Source organism: Lissotriton vulgaris, chromosome 3_1 (genome assembly GCF_964263255.1).
Source record: "Lissotriton vulgaris chromosome 3_1, aLisVul1.2, whole genome shotgun sequence".
NCBI classification, from domain to species: Eukaryota; Metazoa; Chordata; class Amphibia; order Caudata; family Salamandridae; genus Lissotriton; species Lissotriton vulgaris.
In genome coordinates this window covers 1,062,604,195-1,062,625,602 of record NC_141689.1, presented here as the reverse complement: position 1 = coordinate 1,062,625,602, position 21,408 = coordinate 1,062,604,195, and positions in this window count along the sequence as shown.

Below are 21,408 nucleotides of genomic sequence, written 5' to 3'. Positions count from 1 at the left end.
TGCCCGGCCCGTATTCTTCAACAGATTTACTCTGTTTGCACTAAGCCCCCGATCACTTTCCTCAACAGTTCCCTTGCTCAGGGGGTTGTGATCCCAGCACTTAAATCTGCTACAATAGTGCCTATTCTGAAGAAGCCTGGTGCGGATCCTTCCGCTCCAGTAAACTATCGCCCTATTTTACTGTTGCCCTATTTGGGCAAGGTGCTTGAGCGCCATGTAACACCGGTACTCAGCGCCCATGTAGAAGTGAATGGGGGCCTGGCGTCCCGTCAGGCGGGCTTCCGGCCTAGGCACTCCACTGAGTCCGTCGTGGTGTCGGTCCTGGACAACCTCAGGGAGGGCATGGACCAGAACAAACACCAGGCCCTGGTGCTCCTCGATCTCTCCGCCGCTTTTGACACGGTGGACCACTCCATCTTGCTTTCACGTGTCAGAGCGGCGGGAATCGGGGGCTCAGCCCTTGTCTGGCTATCGTCCTTCCTGAGGGACTGCACCCAGGCGGTCCGGTTGGGGGATTTCTCGGCCACCCCACTTAAGGTCACTTGTGGTGTTCCCCAGGGTTCTTCTCTTTCTCCTCTTTTGTTCAATCTTTATATCTATCCCCTAATCTTTGCGCTCCAGTAGCTGGAGGTCACCGTATATAACTATGCGGATGACCTCCAGCTCATCTTCAACCTCTCTTCTTCTCCCTATTCTATTTCCAACTTTCAAACTATTATGATTTTTATTAGGGACTGGATGAACCACAACCATCTGAAGCTGAACCCGGATAAAACTGAGTTGGTTCTCACGGGTGGTTCTTCCAGTCCCTGGAACTCTTTATTTTGGCCCTCTTCCTTTGGTCCCCCTCCCACCCCCTCTCCCACAGTTAAGACCCTAGGCATCAAAATGAATAATCATCTTACCCTCCACTCACAAATTAGTTCTGTTGTTTCTTCTTGCTTTCTCACTCTTCGCACTATTCGCGCTGTTTCTCGTTTCTTTTCTCCCCTGGCACTTAAACTGATCATGTCCGCCTTGGGGATCTCCCGGCTGGACTACGCCAATGCCCTATACAACGGCATTCCGGCGTACAGCCTACGGAAGCTCCAACTGGTCCAAAACCAGGTGGCCCGACTAGTGTACGGCCTTTCCTGCTCCCATCACTCAACTCCTTTATTGAAGACACTCCACTGGCTGCCTGTCAGGGAGCGTTCCCTTTTCAAAACTGGTTGTATGGTCTTCCAGGCGCGTCAGGGCTCAGCTCCCGCCTTCATTACCTCTCTGATAAGGGAGTATATCCCTGCCAGAGAGCTTTGTTCATCATCCCAATCACTTTTGCAGGTACCCCGCTACAAGCGCAAAAAGTTGGGAGGGTCCAATTTCTCATTTTTGGCACCCTTTTTGGAACTCCCTCCCCGATCACCTTCGGTTGGCCAAGCACTACCCTCTTTTCCGTAAAGACCTCAAAACTTTATTATTCAATCAGGCCTTCCCTCTGTAAATTGTCTTCATTGTACCAGCATCTATTGCCTCTCCTCTGCTATTTTTGCCTTCATAGCGCCAAGAAACCGCATGGTGAATGTAGCGCTTTATAAGTATTTTAAATTTAAATTTAATTTGTGTGTGTGTGTGTTGGGATCTGTGTGTGTTGGGATCTGTTTGTGTGTGTGTGTATGTTGGGATCTGTGTGTGTGTGTGTGTGTGTTGGGATCTGTGTGTGTGTGTGTTGGGCTCTGTGTGTGTGTGTGTGTGTGTGTGTGTGTGTGTGAGTGTGTGTGTTGGGCTGTGTGTGTGTGTGTGTGTGTGTTGGGCTCTGTGTGTGTGTGGCTCTGTGTGGGTGTGTGGGTGGCTCTGTCTGGGTGTGGCTCTGTGTGTGTGTGGCTCTGTCTGTGGGTGTGTGGCTCTGTCTGTGTGTGGCTCTGTCTGTGGGTGTGTGGCTCTGTCTGTGGGTGTGTGGCTCCGTCTGTGGGTGTGTGGCTCCGTCTGTGGGTGTGTGGCTCCGTCTGTGGGTGTGTGGCTCCGTCTGTGGGTGTGGGGCTCTGTCTGTGTGGGTGTGTGGCTCTGTCTGTGTGGGTGTGTGGCTCTGTCTGTGTGGGTTTGTGGCTCTGTCTGTGTGGGTGTGTGGCTCTGTGTGGGTGTGTGGCTCTGTGTGGGTGTGTGGCTCTGTGTGGGTGTGTGGCTCTGTCTGTGTGGGTGTGTGGCTCTGTCTGTGTGGGTGTGTGGCTCTGTCTGTGTGGGTGTGTGGCTCTGTCTGTGGGTGTGTGGCTCTGTCTGTGGGTGGGTGGCTCTGTCTGTGGGTGGGTGGCTCTGTCTGTGGGTGTGTGGCTCTGTCTGTGGCTCTGTCTGTGGGTGTGTGGCTCTGTCTGTGGGTGGGTGGCTCTGTCTGTGGGTGGGTGGCTCTGTCTGTGGGTGGGTGGCTCTGTCTGTGGGTGTGTGGCTCTGTCTGTGGGTGTGTGGCTCTGTCTGTGGGTGTGTGGCTCTGTCTGTGGGTGTGTGGCTCTGTCTATGGGTGTGTGGCTCTGTCTATGGGTGTGTGGCTCTGTCTATGGGTGTATGGCTCGGTCTGTGGGTGTGTGGCTCTGTCTGTGGGTGTGTGTGTGTGTGTGTGTGTGTGTGTGTGTGTGTGTGGCTCTGTGTGCGTGGCTCTGTGTGTGTGGCTCTGTGTGTGTGTGGCTCTGTGTGTGTGTGGCTCTGTGTGTGTGTGGCTCTGTGTGTGGCTCTGTGTGTGGCTCTGTGTGTGGCTCTGTGTGTGCGAGTGGCTTTGTCTGTTTGTGTGTATGGCTGTGTGTGTGTGTGTGTGTGGCTCTGTGTGTGTGGCTGTGTGTGTGTGTGGCTCTTTCTGTGTGTGTGTGGCTGTCTGTGTGTGTTGGGCTCTGTGTGTGTGTTGGGCTCTGTGTGTGTGTGTGGCTCTATATGGGTAGCTTTTTTGTAGGTGGGTCTGTGTGAGGTTGGCTCTGTGTGTGTGGGTGGCTCTGTGTGTGTGGGTGGGTGGCTCTGTGTGAATGACTGTGGGTGGCTTTGTGTGTGTGGCTCTGTGTGTGGGTGCAAATGCAATGGGTCTCGCATGTGCGAGAGATTAAGCTATTGGCATTGTAAATGACAATGCCATTTATTTATATGTTTTAAAAACAAAAACATGAATAAAAATATTGTCATGAGCAATGTTAATAGCTCTAACTTTAATAATGCTGAGACCATTGCATTGTAAATGCTTGTTTTACATATGACCCTGGATTGCCCGAAATTGAAACTCTTTTTGGAGGTGGTTTTAGACCGCTTAATGCAGATAACGGGGTGGTGGATTCCGCACTCTATTAAGCGAGTACTTTTGGGTCTTATTCCAAGGCCTAAGGGCAAGAAGCTTACAAGAAGATTTCTGCAGCTGGTGCTGGCAAAAAGACGGGTTGCAATTAGCTGCCGCCCACAATGACAAACTAGACCAAGGACTTGGGGGAATAGGCCACAGTGGATCAAATCCGCAAGCAACGAGTCCGTAGGGACGAGAAATTAGAGGACAAATTGAGGGCATGATCTCTGAGGTCCCTCTAGAGGTGGAGGAGGAGAGTCCCCTCACACGCGCTACTGGGGAAACGCAGTTGGTTGGACATGGGTCGGAGGAGAGAACATGAGCGCAGAATAATTTTGATTAAGTAGGCCCACTGGTGAGCCCCCGAGACTGGTGCTAAATACTCCGTATTACATGATGCCGGGAAGTGTATCCCAAGGTGACCTGAAGGGTTGGGGGTTTAAAGTTAAATTATCTAGATTTGTTCTTGGACATTGTTTTCCATAGATAATTGTAGTAATTGTAGTATGAAGTGAATAGCACCGGATATTAGGTGTGCTTTGGTACTTAACAACGGGAAGTGTACTGTTGTTTTAGTTTGTGGATTGGGACAGATTGAATGTATATGATTTGTAATTGCTATCAATAGAATACTGAGATGTTATATGGATGAAAACTTAAATATATATAAAAACGTTTGCTGACACCGGGTGCTAGAGGCAAAAACAACAATTGATGGACAGAATGCAGAACAATGTCATACATTCACCCCAGTACAGAGATCTGGGCCTAAAACCATCTTTTTTTGCACTCCACACCACCCCAGTTCAGACATGGCCATATGCAAATCAGCCTTGACCCTGTGCCTCATGGGAACAGTCAGCCCGCCAAGCCATGTCTTTCCTGGACCGGAATCAAGCATCCTAGGACCGGTTTCTGGCTATCAGCCGTCTTCAGCCAGAATAGCTTGACTCCAGTGCTGTGGAGAGCATGGGACTCGCGTCTGAGCATACCCATCCCACTCGGGGTGACAAATGCAAAAACAACATCGCCTTGCACCCTTAGCGGCAGTTAAAGGCCGCAGGCGATCTTCCACTGCGCCGCGAGGCGCTTTAAAGGCCCTGAACACCCGCAGCGCAGGACGTTTGCTGACATCGGGTGCTAGAGGGCCCGTGGCCTACATCGCCCAGCACCCTTAGCGGCAGGAAAAGGCAGCCGGTGATCTCTTGCTGCGCCGCGAGGTGCTTTAAAGGCTCTGAACATTACTGCAGCCGGGAACGCACGCGGGCATGCCCGGGCCGCTCCCGGGCAAATCCCAGGCCAAGGACAAGGCGGTCTGCGCCAGTCTCCGGCCAAACATGGCAGGGCAGGGCCACCCACCTAAGGTCCGGGAAAACAGTGCCAGGGAGGTACCAGATCTGGACAACGTCCAAAATATCTTTGTGGAGTGATCCGATTGCCGATCATGCAACCATCCATAACCACCTTAAAAGAACTAAAGGTCGGTTGTAATGAGTCGAATAGGCATTACATATGAAATTATGAAGATTTATTCCAAGAAGTAATTCACCCACAGTAGGAGCGTCTAGCCGGTCCGGAGTCCATTCAGTAACTGACACCACTGAATGCACCACGAGACCCAGAACACTCCATACAATCAAAACACAACATAGTATTGCATGAATAACATTCCACTCCATTAAAGATACATTACGTCACCACTACATCACCTCCCCCCTTAATTAAAAAATAAAAAAAAATCATATTTAACAAATTTCACTGAACCCAACAGGAAACAGTCCTATAAAATTAATATTTAACAAATTCATTAAATCTTGCAGGTTCTTTTCTTAATCTGCCACAGCGAGTAAAAGAATTAGCAGAATAATTTTCAGAACCACTATTTACATTTCTCAGATTAGGAACATTTTCACCTACTTCAGTCTGCAACCAGTGAGTCCAGCCACAATTTTCAGTAGCAGGCTTTTCTTTAACCCTGCCAACTAATTTAGCTTGATCCTCAGACATTCTCACCAGCTGTCTAAAATTCCACCAACCCTGCTCTCCTAAAAAGGCAGCACCTTTACTTGTCTTGACCACTTGAATAGGACTAGAAAAAAATCGAATTTCCCTTAGAAACTTTAACAGGTTTTTTAATCATGACCCAATCCCCCATGGCAATTACCACCTCTTTCAGACCTCTTCTTTCATCGAAATTTCTCTTCATTAAATCTTGTTTCCTCTTAACAACCCCTGCCAAACTCTCTCTAATACACAACTTTTCTTTATTTGAACTTTTCCTGTCTAACCAAGCTGGGAAAGAAGAAGAATGAACGTTTCTCCCTCTCAAAAGTTCAAAAGGGGTAACTTCTGTTGTAAAATGAGATGCATTGTAATTCCAAACTTTTTCCTCAATACATTTTACCACATCTAGACCTGAGGCAACAGCCGTCTGAATTCCTTCCTTCATGACCTTGTTACCTCTTTCCACCAAACCATTCGAGGCTAGGGAGTAAAGAGAGACTTTCAACTGCTTAACATCCTGAGAAGATAAAAACTTACACATTTTCTCTGAAACAAAGTGAGTTCCATTGTCCAAAACCAGGAATTGAGGAGCCCCTTCCAATAAAAACAATCTTTTAAAAAATGAAATGGTATTTTCAGAATTGGGCGAATCAACAAACCTATAATACAGCCACTTTGAATAATAGTCCACTGCCAGAATCAAATATCTCATTCCCTCAGCTAAAACATTATAAGAACCAGAAAAATCCAAACCCACTTTCTCCCATGCTGAATTAGGAAAATTAGTTGGGAGCAAAGGAGTGTTGTGTTTTATCTAGGACCCCGATCAATATTGTGACCTCATGCCCCTATACGGCTATAATCAATACATATCCCTATACTAGCATAGTAATTCGAGCCATATTTCAGCAAGTCGCCTCTGCAGTCCATGACAGTCCATGACACAGCAGAAGTCACTTCCTTAGATTCCTAGATAGCACACCAAGTTCTTTCGACATACCAAACCCCAGCAAACTGGGAAAGCCCCGCTTTGCTTTGTTTTAATTAGTAATAGAACTCCTGCGAGCACTGTAAGAACGACCAGTTCTTAGTGACATCTTTATTGACGTCTTATGTCCAAAAACTTACGTCAAACTCAGCACCTTTCAGGTATAAATAATACCGACGTTGCCTTAAGCAAACGCGGTGGTGGTGAATACTGGAGCAGATCAGCTGTCCGCTTGCAGAGCCCAGCAGATGCGAGAAGCCCACGGACGCTGCCCCTCCTCCTTGACGCGCTGAGAAAGACGCTGTCTTTTCTCCTGCCGAGAAAATCCAGCTCCGGCGTTTCCAGCCTACCCTTGCCGGTAACTGGAATATTGAGTCCTGAGAGGAGATACCAGACCTCCAGCATTCTATTCCAGAGGTATGGTGCTGACTTAACCCGTAGAAAGAATTCTTGAAGCAAACCCTTGGCAAGACCAACTTAAACTGCTACTTACTTACTCCCTCCCTTGTATTAGGCTTAGGTCAGGTACACTGGGGTAGGTGTAGTTAGAAGCACCAGTTGAGGACGTTAGCCAAATGTATATATGAATGTATATATTTTATTCATTTTAACCATCTTATGGCTAAGAAACCATATCCATGCTTTTACAGTATTATTTCGTGATACTCCTTTTACTGTACGCACTTTTTATAATAACAAGTCTTGCAATTGTGGCAATTCATTTCTCTTGCATGAGAAGGAAGACTGTTCAATAAATAATACCTTTTATTGAAAACGCCAGTCTCTCTATTCTCTGCATACTGGTGAAAGTAATTCTGCACAACTGACTGAGTGAAATAGCTGTCTATTGTTTCACACGACTCTAGAGATTGACTCTTATTCTGAGGAGCAAAGTTATCATGTTAATGCGGTTGTTGGAAAACTGAATCCCTTCTTGTCTGAGTCAAAGAAGCTGATCACTTCCTATTCAGTCAAGAAAGTTTCCAGTGACCTCTGAGCTAGCTGGTACAAACCCAAATAAGTCTAACATAGTCAGTAGAGACCTAGAAGACCGCAGTCCTACCTCTACACTGCTGTTTATGTTATTCCAATGCGCAGGGCCTATAGGGAAAATAGGAACTACACTTCATGGCGCCCAACGTTTGGTAAGGCAATAAAACTAACCCAAGACGTTAGAGTAACTCAGTCGTGCTTTTTCACACAGACCCTTTCTCCCGTAAATACTCCAATAGACGTCTGGAGTGGGTGAAAGGTTAAAATCCGCCTGAACTTAGTAGGAAGAGATTCCTATGTAGAGCTTCTGGTTTATTCAACGTTGAAGGATACTGTGTTCCAAAATATTGTGCACCTAATCTTTGTATGCTTGAAACCTGATCTGCAACAAAATACCTTCCTGACAGTAAAATGCCAGGAGAAGGCAAGAACAATGGGACCGCTGAAGCCGCAGTAAATGCGACTCATCAGGAATCCGATGAAACAGGGATTTATCCACCGGGTGCAAATATCATCCCGGCAAACATAAGAAAAACTATAACGTTAAAACTTGTAGAAAACGGACTGACCCCACGAGGCGGTAGTCATTTTCGTGATAGAGGCACACTAATATCGGCAGACAGAGGTATTCTATTCATGGATAAACTTTCCAGCGGCAAACGCTACAACACACAAATTCCACTATTACAAAATAGAGGAACCACCGGATGAGTACGCTCCTTTCGAGGAGATTGAAATTCCATTAAAATACCAAGAGCACCTGCTCTGGTTTAAAGGCGCCCTAAAACACAATGATCACATCACCAGGCTCGGTCCACTAGGTAGACCAGGAGCAACGTGGCCGGTTCTAGCCAGCTACACACCACATCCGGACATTGAAAAAATGTCAAAAGAAGAACTTTTAGCACAGCTAAAATTACTAATTAAAATACACAGACAGTTAGTCCAATATGTAATGCGGACTGCAACAGTCCAAACAGCTGTTAATATTCCACAATTAACTCCCCACCAGGGGAACACAAATACAATTACACCACAGAACATACAATCATGTCTTGGTAAAACACCCATAAAACGGGAAAAAATCCTTTTTTGGTTAGCACAGAAAATTACTCAAATAGAGGCAGTATTCCCGAATACTACCCCTATTGAGAAACACAGAATTCTGACCATCTGCCTTCCAATGGGGGTCGCACCACATGTGGAGGACTGTGACACTTGGGGTACAGTCTTTGCTTCCATTTACACAAAAACACATGGCGTTCCGTCTATGGCGGTAATACCAGATGTGCTGAAACAAATTCAGAATGAATACGGTCCAGAACCTGCTTTAACTCTTGGTATGAAATTACTGAAAGACTTCAAGCAGGTCTCGGCTATATTACTAGCCAACATAAAAGGAGAAGCAGCATCTGTGGCGATCCGCCAGAATTTGAAAGAAACAGATATAACAGATCAACCAATTGAGCTCGCCAGAATCATAGAAAAATGCTATGAGGAACTAGGTAGAGATAGTTTGGGTGGGAAACCAGTAAAACCCCAACTACACGTAAATCCTGAAAAATTATTTATTAAAAATAATCTAAACACTCCTAAAAATAGCTGGGATGAAAATAAACAATCCACTCCCAAAGAAAAAGTTTTCCAGTCCAGAGGAAGGTCTCCTCGGTGGAGGGAAAGAACTCAGACTCGAGAACACCAGTCTCCCCAGAGGGAGCACTCTGAAAAAAGATACAACCTTAGAAATAGGGATAACTTGAAAAAGCCTGATAGATATCAAAGTATTGATACACGTCCCTCTCGATCTTTTTCGCAGAAATCGGAAAGAAGAGGACGGTCAGACCCAGGAGAGCACACCAAGTCCAAAGACAAGGAACCTGCTCAAAGTAAAAAGTTACAATTTCCAAGAAAGAAGGTAGCCAGTATTAGAGTAATCAAACATGCCGAGAATACTGAGGACACAGCTGAAAAACGGAGAGTGGGCACAGACAATGCTAGACAGTGCAGCAGAAATTAGCATAGCTCGCAAGATCCTGATGAGTCATCTGGAGACAGTGGACACGAATGAATACATTCAAGTAGAAACTGCAGACACCATAGTTAGCGAACCTCATAAGGTATACGAAATAACACTGCGTATAGAGGGAGATAAGACTAGGAAAATAAGGGGTCTATTTTAGGATAACCTCTCAAAAGGCTATGACATCCTGTTAGCTGAGAAAGATTGGCCCCCGGAGTTTGTCAGGGAGTGCCCTCTTGGCGAAGAAATGATTATGCCTGCCTTCTCGAATCACATTCCAATTCACACTAAATATGTATATGCAAGGAAATGGGCAGTAGCCCTGGCACCAGCATTATATAAAAATCCTGTAGGATGGGATGAGGACTCTCCTCTTCACAAAATCCAGTTAAAATGTCAACCTACTGCACAAAGGCAGTACCCAATTAAGCAAGAAGCTAAAAAACAGGTCAGGGAGATTTTAGATCAAATTGAATACCAGGGGGTGATTGAAACATGCACCTCTCAAATGAACAATCCTTTGTTTCCTGTCTCCAAACCAGACGATTCGTATCATCTAGTCCTGGACTACAGACACCTTAACTCGTGTTGCAAAACATTTGCGGTACAGAACTCGCACAGTGCGGCACTGATGAATAACATAGTTCGGAAAAAATACAAAACAACATTAGACATATCTAATGGGTTCTCTTGTCAAAATATTGCACCAGAAAGCAGGTACTTGACCGCTTTCTCAATAATGGGGTCACAGAGAAATTTCTGTAGGTTCCCACAGGGGTTCAAGAATAGCCCGGGATTATTTTCAGCCAGAGTAAGAGTTACTACAAATATATGATGATGAGGCATTATCTTATGTCGATGACATCTATCTCACAGACGACGACTTGGATACTCACTTGAAAAGGGTGAACACCATAATTCTTGGGTTCGCAGCAGAGGGTTACAAATTCAACTTTAAAAAGTCGAGAATTGCCCATCTAACAGTCTTATTTTTAGGATACAAATTATCAAGTGAAGGAAAAAGCCTAGCGGACAACTTCTTAGATAAGTACGCTGTACTCCAAGCACCAACAACGCTGAAGAACTTACAATCTATTCTAGGCTTCCTGAATTTCGGAAGAACATACATATTAAACTATGCAAAGAGGATTAAACCTCTCTACGAATTAATAAAACCTGATTTTAAACCAATCAACTGGACTCAAAAACACACGGAAATTTTGAGATCACTGCAAACAGACATGTTAGCAAAAACAAAATTAGAAACACGTGACAATACACGAAACCTTGTAATCCGGGTCATCCCAGGAAGATGCGGATTCACGTACCTGACCTCTAGTGAGGGAGAAACGGTACCAATAGCTTACAAATCACATTTGTACACAAAAGCAGAGAAAACATTCAGTCTCACAGAAAATACTGTGAAGGCAGTTCAGACTGCTGTAGCAAGAGAACGAGCACTAGCTCAAGGGAAAAGAATAACTGTTTACACAGCAGAATCAGCCTTCGAGGCACTATTCAGCCCAATCAACCTGCCTACAGTGGCATTAGATCCGAAATGGATACAGTGGGAAAATTCTCTTGATACAGAAAAAGTGACATACTTTTATGGTCCGAACATGAAAAAACGGAATGATTTAAAATATGAAAAAGAATATCCTCTGCCATTTGAAATTCTGCCTCTCCAACAGTACTCCTGTATAATATATACAGATAGATTCATACAGCATTACAACGTAGAAGATAAAACATACGATGCAGCCTGTGCGATTGTTAAAGGTCGCTGGCTCTGCGGTAAATTCAGACCGAAAATAACAAAAACTGAATCACTGAGAAAAAGTTCAGCTCACCGAGCGGAAATCAGATCTTTAAAGTTGGCGCTTGAAAATGCCGATCGTGAATTCCCCACAATAATGATTTGCAGAACTGGGTTCAAAATGATTACAAAGATGACAGGTGCCACAATCAAGCATAAAATGCTTTGGAAACAAGTAGTTCTTTTACAGAAAGAACTACAAAAGACTCATGTGATACACACTCTGAGTCATCAACGTGATGGCGTTCACGTTGCAGGGAATTCATTGGCTAATACAGCCACAGTGGAAGCAACTAAACCGGCTTCCGTAGCCACAAAAAAGTGTTCAGAAAAATACATAGACAGGGAAACCATGCTGGCAGTAAAAACGTCTTTAAAAGGCGACTGCGCAGCACTACCTGTGAACTATCCACTCAATTATACATACGTAATTGATGCAAACTCCGTTCCTTTTGCTCGAATCCCTGGAGTGGGGGATAGGGTAATTCCAAACATGAATTGGAGAATCTTTTTCATAGCAGACGCACACATGGGATTGGGTCCGAGGCACAAAAAGATCAAAGAATCTCTGACTGAATTAAAATCAGAGTACTGGTGGCCGGGGATGAGCGTGCAACATCAAATATTTGCAAAAAACTGCCAAGACTGCAGCAGAGATCGCAGTTGTGAACCGGTCCAGCCTGTAGCCCAGATACCCTTTATGGACAGGGTAATGCTGTCTATACGCAAGAATTCGCCCCATAATGCTTAAGACTAAAACTCACTTTAAAAATGTGGCCCCAGCGCTTGGCTGACGCCAAAGCGGTTATAAAAGATTTGCAAGGCTTTATCGGCACATACGCAATTGCCATGCTTCATTCTGACCAGGGTCCTGCTTTTAGCTTTCGAGCTTATAAGGAGGCCATGACCAGCATGGGCATTGGATTGCGATTCTCTTGTCCCTTCCATCCTGAGGGTAATGGGGTAGTGGAAAGAAAAAACCGAGACATAAAGCAATCTATAACAGCAAAGGTATTAGGTTCGGGTGATGGGTGGGTCAAACATTTAACAAGTGTCCAACGTAGTCTTAATAACTTGCCAAGAAATTCTCTAAAAGGTTTCAGCCCGTACGTACTATTGTTCGGAACTAGAATGTATGTTCAGGACCTTGATAGTCAGGCTTCAGTGGTAAAAGATGAAAATAAAGACTTTGACATCAAAGATCGTTTGGCTGTTTTACAGGACTTAAATGAAACAAGAAAATCCTTAAGCAACATACAGTTAAAGCAACAGCCATCTACCACTGAAGACACACCACCTGTCCCAGCAAGATCTATCTGGATTCCAAAGATTGGGGATCTGGTCAGAGAAAAATTAGCGGTGAAGAAGGAATTTGGGCATTCTTACAGAAAAACAGTACCTGTCTTAAGTATGAATGGAAAAAGATCAGTATTACTACCGCCCCTTGCTGGTAAAAAGGAGAACCGAGTTGTATCCATCGACCTGGTGAAACCACAAGCATGTGGCCTATAATAAATAGTAGGCCAAGTGGACTCCCAAGAAATAACAGAATACCCAAATTTGCAACAATCCAAGAGGTTCAAACTGAAAGACTAATCACATTTGATAAACCTGCAGTGCACAAAGAAGGACTATGCAACAATGCCATGGAACTCGTGCCTCTTGGAACTCAAATTGAATCAGTTCATCATGAAACACCAGTCTACAATGATGTGGCATCAGAATGTGCTAATGAAAGGCAAATTGAGAAAACAATTCCAACAATCGACAGAACTGCCGCTGGCTACTTCATCAATTTCGATAACTTTTCTGAAGATCAAAGCGACCCTGAAGTGACGCCAGAAACAAAGACTTTTAAAGAAAAGGCACAGGGTCAGACTGATTTGCATATAGCCATGTCTGAACTGGGGTGGCTGAGTGAACTAAAGAATGGTGATGGATTAAACCCAGATCAGTTGACTGGGAGTGAGTGTTTGATTTGTTCAAACGCTCCGTCCATCATCCCCTTTTGTATCGTTTTAAAGAAAAGGCAACAGAACTCTTTCATCAACTCAAGGAAACTTATCTTATTTCTCCATGGTTAGAGTTTTGGTTTGGGCTAGGTGTATTTTCCCTGCTACTTTGGCTCATCATGGTACTTTGGGAAAATTCGTTGAGGGAAAATACAGTTCAATGGACACAGCAAGTCAGAACATCAACTTAGTTCTGAAACCTCACAAATCATCTCACGCCAAGAAAAGAGAACTATCATCAGTAAATGTCACAGCCATTCCAATACCCGGCGGGGTAGTGTGGGACAAGACTGACTATGAAATACATGGCCCGGTCGAGATCTTGAAATATCCTCACCAGTTTAAGGTTTCATTAAGTGACTTTGTAAAACCAAGTGCATTCTCTGATGATTGGGATTTTGAAAGTATAAATAATATGATGTCGGATTTAGTGTTGTCAGCAAAATTTACAGAACATGATTATTTACAAGGTTCATCTAACTATGAACAAATGTACTGTTTCACTCATTACGCAGACCACTATTTGCATAAATCTGCTCAACCTAGAAATGCTTATAAATATAACCAATGGGAACATTGTGCAACACCGCCCAAAAGCAGTTCAAAAACGTTTTATGAGGAATTCCAATACTTCTCAGGGTTTAACACAAGTAATGCAGAAACATTTTATTATAAACTGTTGGATAAGACAGGGACAAAAACCATGCTGACAAATACTAAATTGATATATTCAGAAGCATTTTATGAAAAAATGATTACATTTGGTTTTGACTTCTGGAAAAACAACATTGAAACAAAAACCATCTGGGGTACAAAAGATTGGCAGGTACAAGGCCTAGAAGCATTATTTCGAGCCTGCATGATCCCAGAACAAATAATGTTCTTGAATGACAATTCAACAAACAACCTGTCTTGGCCTAGCTAAGATTAAGGACCTAAACAAACCGTCTATTCCAAAGCCAATACCTGATAATGCTACCACAGATATTGAAATAGACGTATACCAAATTTTACATCAAAACAGAACACATCCTGATTGGAAAAGGTGGTTAATCTGGCCAGAAGACACTAAACTGTCAAGGTAGATTCCTGAACAAAACACAGGGGTTAAAAATGACCAGACCCTAGATACTCCCAGAGACAACATCCAGGGATAGTAACAACATACAGTGTAGGGAAACTGTGCCTTGAATGGCTAGAAACATCCACACTGGCAGAAATTAAGCAACACTTATCTTTACTTAAAGATGGCAACAACAAAAATGTATTTCTTAGTGGTGAAAATTGCAAACTTCCATGGTCACTTGCTGTATGCAAGCATTGTTTCCAAACGGCCCTGGAGACTCCGATTTGGCCTCCTTTGAATATCTTTTCTATACGAATTGATACTTTAAGCAGAATGAAGTCTGTGCTTTTGCAGACAACAGTTCCCATCACGTCATCAAAAGAAACGTATGATCTCCAAGTTGCAAGGACAACATCGGAGATACATGAACTTTTATCAACAAATTGCCCCGTGCATTTCACAGAAATGCTCAGCCAAATCCTAAATATGTCGGATGCCATTGGTATCTCAAACGTATTTAAGACAATTTTTTCGGGACTGTTAACACCATTCAAAGCAGTTCTGGGCATTATTCCCAATTTTGTCCATTGAGTCTTTGGCGGCCTACCACTACTTTTGGGACTCGTAGCAGGCATTTTATTTTTGACCTTTCTGCTCCAATATGGCAAGCCAAAACACAGACATGACTCCGGCAAGGATGGAAGAAATGATCCTAGCAATGCGCTACCGGGACCGCATAACTAGGGTCCTTGGATTGGCCCGGCTGAGAGATCTGAACATGATCTGGTTTCTTTCATTCAGACCTATATGGCAGACCTGCATCTCCTGGTTTCTTTCATTCAGACCTATATGGCAGACCTGCATCTTACCTGTGCTTCGATGTATGCTATGCGGAGAAGAATGCGTGTTAGACACCTGTCTTGCACTACCATCAGCAGTACCAATGGATATCGATACTTTGCTAAGTCCTGTAACGGCTCATGCATCGTGTTGTCCCCAGCGGCTACCAATCCTGATGACGGCATTCGTTGAGACTCCTGCGCTACGCCTAGGTGGCGGCAGTGAAGCAAGAAATGAAAGCAGCATCACCCAGGTACGACCTTCTGTAAGCATTGCTGATCCAGACATCGATGATAGCAATCATTCTCACAACTGCCAGGTTACTGCACTATCAAACCTGGTCGAACTGTCACCTGAATATGTAGACCTATTATTTGAGAGCCTGTCTGATATGATGTTCTCCCCTGAACAGAAACAATGAATTTTGGAAAACAATCCGCCGCACAGCGTTCCCATGAACTCTGAATTCGGCCTTCAGTTTTGATAAAGCGTTTGGAACTCTATTTCCCCATGAAATATTTTTTTGAATCAGACATTTTTCAAAATATTTACCTTTTTTCTGGCACAAATACTTTTGCTTAAAGTAGAACTATTCATAAAGAACAGAGCTTCTATTTTTAGTAGATCTAGAGACATCAGCATCTAGCACATTCTACTACATTATATTTATATGTGATGAAATAGTCTCGCCCTTCTTTTCTGTATTAAGAGACATTTCATGTGTAATTTTTCGCAAAATCGTTCAACTGATTACATATGAAATAATTTTTGAATGATTACTATGCTTGAAAACGTACAGTACCTATCATCATTTTCATGTATTTCATATACACCATTTCAAATGCAAAAATGTATTTTGGGGTGGGTAGGAATACACATGCATCTTATTGCTTTAGTTTTTAGTAATTTGATGGACATAAATTTGTGGAGTGGGTGTTGTGTTTTATCTAGGACCCCGATTAATATTGTGACCTCATGCCCCTATACGGCTATAATCAATACATATCCCTTTACTGGCATAGTAATTCGAGCCATATTTCAGCAAGTCGCCTCTGCAGTCCATGACAGTCCATGACACAGCAAAAGTCACTTCCTTAGATTCCTAGATAGCACACCAAGTTCTTTCGACATACCAAACCCCAGCAAACTGGGAAAGCCCCGCTTGCTTTGTTTTGATTAGTAATAGAACTCCTGCGAGCACTGTAAGAACGACCAGTTCTTAGTGACATCTTTATTGACGTCTTATGTCCAAAAACTTACGTCAAACTCGGCACCTTTCAGGTATAAATAATACCGACGTTGCCTTAAGCAAACGCGGTGGTGGTGAATACTGGAGCAGATCAGCTGTCCTCTTGTAGAGCCCAGCAGATGCGAGAAGCCCACGGACGCTGCCCCTCCTCCTTGACGCGCTGAGAAAGACGCGGTCTTTCCTACTGCCGAGAAAATCCAGCTCCGGCGTTTCCAGCCTACCCTTGCGGGTAACTGGAATATCGAGTCCTGAGAGGAGATACCAGACCTCCTGCATTCTATTCCAGAGGTACGGTGCTGACTAAACCCTTAGAGAGAATTCTTGAAGCAAACCCTTGGCAAGACCAACTTAAACTGCTACTTACTTACTTCCTCCCTTGTATTAGGCTTAGGTCAGGTACACTGGGGTAGGTGTAGTTAGAAGCACCAGTTGAGGACGTTAGCCAAATGTATATATGAATGTATATATTTTATTCATTTTAACCATCTTATGGCTAAGAAACCATATCCATGCTTTTTTCAGTAATATTTCGTGATACTCCTTTTACTGTACGCACTTTTTATAATAACAAGTCTTGCAATTGTGGCAATTCATTTCTCTTGCATGAGAAGGAAGACTGTTCAATAAATAATACCTTTTATTGAAAAACGCCAGTCTCTCTATTCTCTGCATACTGGTGAAAGTAATTCTGCACAACTGACTGAGTGAAATAGCTGTCTATTGTTTCACACGACTCTAGAGATTGACTCTTATTCTGAGGAGCAAAGTTATCATGTTAATGCGGTTGTTGGAAAACTGAATCCCTTCTTGTCGGAGCCAAAGAAGCTGATCACTTCCTATTCAGTCAAGAAAGTTTCCAGTGACCTCTGAGCTAGCTGGTAAAAACCCAATTAAGTCTAACATAGTAAGTAGAGACCTAGAAGACCGCAGTCCTACCTCTACACTGCTGTTTATGTTATTCCAATGCGCAGGGCCTATAGGGAAAATAGGAACTACACTTCATGGCGCCCAACGTTTGGTAAGGCAATAAAACTAACGCAAGACGTTAGAGTAACTCAGTCGTGCTTTTTCACACAGACCCTTTCTCCCGTAAATACTCCAATAGACGTCTGGAGTGGGTGAAAGGTTAAAATCCGCCTGAACTTAGTAGGAAGAGATTCCTATGTAGAGCTTCTGGTTTATTCAACGTTGAAGGATACAGTGTTCCAAAATATTGTGCACCTAATCTTTGTCTGCTTGAAACCTGATCTGCAACAAAATACCTTCCTGACAGTAAAATGCCAGGAGAAGGCGAGAACAATGGGACCGCTGAAGCCGCAGTAAATGCGACTCATCAGGAATCCGATGAAACAAGGATTTATCCACCGGGTGCAAATATCATCCCGGCAAACATAAGAAAAACTATAACGTTAAAACTTATAGAAAACGGACTGACCCCACGAGGCGGTACAGTCATTTTCGTGATAGAGGCACACTAATATCAGCAGACAGAGGTATTCTATTCATGGATAAACTTTCCAGCGGCAAACGCTACAACACACGAATTCCACTATTACAAAATAGAGGAACCACCGGATGAGTACGCTCCTTTCGAGGAGATTGAAATTCCATTAAAATACCAAGAGCACCTGCTCTGGTTTAAAGGCGCCCTAAAACACAATGATCACATCACCAGGCTCGGTCCACTAGGTAGACCAGGAGCAACGTGGCCGGTTCTAGCCAGCTACACACCACATCCGGACATTGAAAAAATGTCAAAAGAAGAACTTTTAGCACAGCTAAAATTACTAATTAAAATACACAGACAGTTAGTCCAATATGTAATGCGGACTGCAACAGTCCAAACAGCTGTTAATATTCCACAATTAACTCCCCACCAGGGGAACACAAATAAAATTACACCACAGAACATACAATCGTGTCTTGGTAAAACACCCATAAAACGGGAAAAAATCCTTTTCTGGTTAGCACAGAAAATTACTCAAATAGAGGCAGTATTCCCGAATACTACCCCTATTGAGAAACACAGAATTCTGACCATCTGCCTTCCAATGGGGGTCGCACCACATGTGGAGGACTGTGACACTTGAGGTACAGTCTTTGCTTCCATTTACACAAAAACACATGGCGTTCCGTCTATGGCGGTAATACCAGATGTGCTGAAACAAATTCAGAATGAATACGGTCCAGAACCTGCTTTAACTCTTGGTATGAAATTACTGAAAGACTTCAAGCAGGTCTCTGCTATATTACTAGCCAACATAAAAGGAGAAGCAGCATCTGTGGCGATCCGCCAGAATTTGAAAGAAACAGATATAACAGATCAACCAATTGAGCTCGCCAGAATCATAGAAAAATGCTATGAGGAACTAGGTAGAGATAGTTTGGGTGGGAAACCAGTAAAACCCCAACTACACGAAAATCCTGAAAAATTATTTATTAAAAATAATCTAAACACTCGTAAAAATAGCTGGGATGAAAATAAACAATCCACTCCCAAAGAAAAAGTTTTCCAGTCCAGAGGAAGGTCTCCTTGGCGGAGGGAAAGAACTCCGACTCGAGAACACCAGTCTCCCCAGAGGGAGCACTCTGAAAAAAGATACAACCTTAGAAATAGGGATAACTTGAAAAAGCCTGATAGATATCAAAGTATTGATACACGTCCCTCTCGATCTTTTTCGCAGAAATCGGAAAGAAGAGGACGGTCAGACCCAGGAGAGCACACCAAGTCCAAAGACAAGGAACCTGCTCAAAGTAAAAAGTTACAATTTCCAAGAAAGAAGGTAGCCAGTATTAGAGTAATCAAACATGCTGAGAATACTGAGGACACAGCTGAAAAACGGAGAGTGGGCACAGACAATGCTAGACAGTGCAGCAGAAATTAGCATAGCTCGCAAGATCCTGATGAGTCATCTGGAGACAGTGGACACGAATGAATACATTCAAGTAGAAACTGCAGACACCATAGTTAGCGAACCTCATAAGATATACGAAATAACACTGCGTATGTAGGGAGATAAGACTAGGAAAATAAGGGGTCTATTTTAGGATAACCTCTCAAAAGGCTATGACATCCTGTTAGCTGAGAAAGATTGGCCCCCGGAGTTTGTCAGGGAGTGCCCTCTTGGCGAAGAAATGATTATGCCTGCCTTCTCGAATCACATTCCAATTCACACTAAATATGTATATGCAAGGAAATGGGCAGTAGCCCTGGCACCAGCATTATATAAAAATCATGTAGGATGGGATGAGGACTCTCCTCTTCACAAAATCCAGTTAAAATGTCAACCTACTGCACAAAGGCAGTACCCAATTAAGCAAGAAGCTAAAAAACAGGTCAGGGAGATTTTAGATCAACTTGAATACCAGGGGGTGATTGAAACATGCACCTCTCAAATGAACAATCCTTCGTTTCCTGTCTCCAAACCAGACGATTCGTATCGTCTAGTCCTGGACTACAGACACCTTAACTCGTGTTGCAAAACATGTACGGTACAGAACTCGCACAGTGCGGCACTGATGAATAACATAGTTCGGAAAAAATACAAAACAACATTAGACATATCTAATGGGTTCTCTTGTCAAAATATTGTACCAGAAAGCAGGTACTTGACCGCTTTCTCAATAATGGGGTCACAAAGAAATTTCTGTAGGTTCCCACAGGGGTTCAAGAATAGCCCGGGATTATTTTCAGGCAGAGTAAGAGTTACTACAAATATATGATGATGAGGCATTATCTTATGTCGATGACATCTATCTCACAGACGACGACTTGGATACTCACTTGAAAAGGGTGAACACCATAATTCTTGGGTTCGCAGCAGAGGGTTACAAATTCAACTTTAAAAAGTCGAGAATTGCCCATCTAACAGTCTTATTTTTAGGATACAAATTATCAAGTGAAGGAAAAAGCCTAGCGGACAACTTCTTAGACAAGTGCGCTGTACTCCAAGCACCAAAAACGCTGAAGAACTTACAATCGATTCTAGGCTTCCTGAATTTCGGAAGAACATACATATTAAACTATGCAGAGAGGATTAAACCTCTCTACGAATTAATAAAACCTGATTTTAAACCAATCAACTGGACTCAAAAACACACGGAAATTTTGAGATCACTGCAAACAGACATGTTAGCAAAAACAAAATTAGAAACACGTGACAATACACGAAACCTTGTAATCCGGGTCATCCCAGGAAGATGCGGATTCACGTACCTGACCTCTAGTGAGGGAGAAACGGTACCAATAGCTTACAAATCACATTTGTACACAAAAGCAGAGAAAACATTCAGTCTCACAGAAAATACTGTGAAGGCAGTTCAGACTGCTGTAGCAAGAGAACGAGCACTAGCTCAAGGGAAAAGAATAACTGTTTACACAGCAGAATCAGCCTTCGAGGCACTATTCAGCCCAATCAACCTGCCTACAGTGGCATTAGATCCGAAATGGATACAGTGGGAAAATTCTCTTGATACAGAAAAAGTGACATACTTTTATGGTCCGAACATGAAAAAACGGAATGATTTAAAATATGAAAAAGAATATCCTCTGCCATTTGAAATTCTGCCTCTCCAACAGTACTCCTGTATAATATATACAGATAGATTCATACAGCATTACAACGTAGAAGATAAAACATACGATGCAGCCTGTGCGATTGTTAAAGGTCGCTGGCTCTGTGGTAAATTCAGACCGAAAATAACAAAAACTGAATCACTGAGAAAAAGTTCAGCTCAGCGAGCGGAAATCAGATCTTTAAAGTTGGCGCTTGAAAATGCCGATCGTGAATTCCCCACACTTATAGTGTGCGATTCGAATTCTTGCGTCAATTCTTACAATAATGATTTGCAGAACTGGGTTCAAAATGATTACAAAGACGACACAGGTGCCACAATCAAGCATAAAATGCTTTGGAAACAAGTAGTTCTTTTACAGAAAGAACTACAAAAGACTCATGTGATACACACTCTGAGTCATCAACGTGATGGCGCTCACGTTGCAGGGAATTCATTGGCTAATACAGCCACAGTGGAAGCAACTAAACCGGCTTCCGTAGCCACAAAAAAGCGTTCAGAAAAATACATAGACGGGGAAACCATGCTGGCAGTCAAAACGTCTTTAAAAGGCGAC